Here is a 2995-nt window from a genome sequence, read left to right on the forward strand (position 1 = left end):
CATGTTTATAATTGGGATGTGTGACCTGTACTTTTATTTGTTACAAACACACACATTATTAGTATTTAATAGTAGCAGATATTCCTAGTGTATTGTCTTTATGTCATTACCCATTGTTACCTAAATTGAATATTATTTCCTTAATTCTGTAGTGCCAGGTGTTAGCATAGCATCATGCAAGTTTTAACACTCTTTTATTTCACCATCTCTGTTCTTTCCTATATCATTATATTTTAGTGGTATCTATTTTAAGAAATATATGATTAGATTTTTTTAATATACCAAATCAAAAATTTTGTCTTTTAAGTTGAATATTTGTTTTTTTTAAGCTAAGAACTTCTGTTTTTAATGAATTACAAACTAAATTACAAATAATGTTAATAGCAAGAACACTCGAAGACAAGCGGTGGGAGAGGAGAAACGAAATCATTAAAAAAAAATACTTTTAACATTTGCATTATGAAACCCCAAGGTGTACATGGCAACAAAGTCACCCATTTTCACCTAAAAAACTACTATAACCTGAAATGTAAATATAATTGTTCATCCTTCTTTTAAAGAAAAACATTCTCCCAATGCCCTCACGCACAGCCCTATAAAAAGGGTCAGCATTCTCGAAACGTTGTCTAAACCCTAACTTTCACTCCTATGGGGTGACCTTCAGAAGAAGATGGGACCTGGCACATGAAAAACTAAGATTGTTAAAAGGAAAAGAAAAATTCACACAACTTTTACTTGCCTCACTTGTAAAGCCATGATGAAGCACAAACCTGGTCCTAGAGCCACCCAGGCACCTCCTGCCCATGGGAGGGAAGAAAGGGGACTGGGGGCAATCATTTCTCCTGCAGTCTGGAGTCTCCCGGACTGTTAGGTGAGGTGAAACACGGAAACTAGCGTATAAACTAGGTGCATCTACTTTTTAACCTAATTCTTTAAAACAGGCCCCTCCCTATGTTTTTGTCTTGCTTGATTTTCAAAAGTTCCAAGGTAGGTCCTAGCACATCTCATACTGAAGCTTCTTTTCATTTTCACCTATTTCTCTGTGCCACCCCTTACATTCCCAGAGTTGGCTGGCTAAGAAGAGGAAGTGAGTATTAAGGCAGCCAGACAAGATGAGAGGGCAAACAGCCCAGGGCCAAGCCAGATCGGGTTCCCACTGGAGGAGAGGGTGAGACAGGGTGTAGGGGTTAGGGGAAGGACATTAGAGCAGAAGGTGGGGTACTGGCTTGGTCACATTCTGGAAGAAAGGGGGAGTCAGAAAGAGAAAGCCAGAACTGCCTTGTGGAAATCTGCTTGTTGGGTTCATAGTGCAGCATTTGAAATAGGAAGCACCATCCATCCTCATCCAAGGGAGGAGCAACTTTGCTAAAATCTTGCCGGGACCACTTGGGGAAATGCAGCTTATAATCAGGCATAGAAGGAACTCCTAACCAGACCACTTCATCCGAGGTCCCCAGAATCCGAAAGATTCGGAAGAGTTGGTCGATTTCAGAATCTCCAGGAATATAGAGCCTGGTGGGTCACTATCTCAGTAAAGATGCATGCAGCCCAGGCTCCAGTTATCTACAGCTGTGGAGTAATACTTGGAGCCCAGAAGAATTTCAGGTGCTCGGTTCCACAGGGTCACCACCTCATGAGTGTAAGTACAAGGGTATACTCCAAAGGCTCTGGCTAGTCCAAAGTTGACTAGCTTATGGCCCTCTCTGCTTTGATAAGCAGATTTTGAGGTCTGAGGTCTTGATGCAGAATCAGATGAGCATGGCAGAAAACTAGACCCTGGAGCAGCTAGAACAGACAACTCGTGATGAGGGCAAGAGGAATGCCTGTCAAAGCAGAGACATCCAAGAATTTCTTCAGATCCTGGTGCAAAAACTCAAAAAGCAGGTAGAGTTCGTTTTCTGTTTGCATGACATCCAGCAGCGTGACAATGTGAAGGAGGTTAAGCTCCTTAAACAGAGAGATCTCTCTCCTACAGCAGTACTGGTACACCGTTTGTCTCAGTGTCCAGACGGATTTTTTTAATCGCCACCACTCTCCCGTCACCTTGTTTTTGGCTTTGTACACATCTCCGTATGTGCCCTCTCTGATCTTGTCCACTTTTTTTTTTTTTTAAGATTTTATCCATTTATTTGAGAGAGCGAGATAGCTAGAGAGCTAGAGAGAGCACGACAGGGAGGGAGAGGCCATTCGATTTCAGGACCCCGGGAACATGACTGAGATCATGACCTGAGCGAAAGGCAGATGCTTAAGCACCCAGGCGCCCCTCCTTTCTACTTTTTGGAAATTCTCCATGAATCGCTAGTAAGTCAGGTCCGCCCAGCCCTGCAGCCAGGGCCTGGGAACTCTGCAAAAGGCACAGGATTTCTTGGTGGGGGAAGGGGGCTGAGGGCTTGGGGGGTGGGGAGTGGGAACAGGGCTCAGCCGGCCCCAGTTTGGGATCGAGTATTAGGTTTTGTTTGTTTGTTTGTTTAACATTCATTCTAAGTATTTGCTTAAGGTCAGGAACACTACAAAGATGTCCACTATCACCACTGCTGTTCAACATAGAACTAGAAGTCTTAGCTTCAGCAGTCAAACAACAAAATGAAATAAAAGGCAAATTGATAAAGAAGAACTCAAACTTTCACTCTTCACAGATGACATGATGCTCTATGTGGAAAACCCAAAAGACTCCACCCAAAAATTGCTAGATAAATACCTAGTAGTGTAATTGCTGAATCGTAGGGTAGCTCTATTTTTAACTTTTTGAGGAACCTCCATACTGTTTTCCAGAGTGGCTGAACCAGTTTGCATTCCCACCAGCAGTGTGAGAGGATTCCCCTTTATCCGCACCTTCGACAACATCTGTTGTTTCCCAAGCTGTTAATTTTAGCCATTCTGACAGGTGTAAGGTGGTATCCCATTGTGATTTTGATTTGTATTTCCCTGATGCTGAGTGATGTTGAGTATTTTTTCATATGTCTGTTGGTCATTTGTGTGTCTTTTTTGAAGAAAT

The 2995-nt window shown here is 42.5% G+C and overlaps 1 pseudogene; it reads right to left on the reverse strand.

The window, feature by feature from the left end:
* Window positions 1–1201: 1201 nt before the first annotated feature.
* LOC123801161 (cyclin-dependent kinase 2-like) lies at window positions 1202–2292 on the reverse strand (annotated as a pseudogene).
* Window positions 2293–2995: the final 703 nt, after the last annotated feature.

The sequence above is a fragment of the Ursus americanus genome, chromosome 10 (assembly GCF_024610735.1).
Source record: "Ursus americanus isolate L20-20 chromosome 10, mUrsAme1.1.p, whole genome shotgun sequence".
In the NCBI taxonomy this organism is placed as follows: Eukaryota; Metazoa; Chordata; class Mammalia; order Carnivora; family Ursidae; genus Ursus; species Ursus americanus.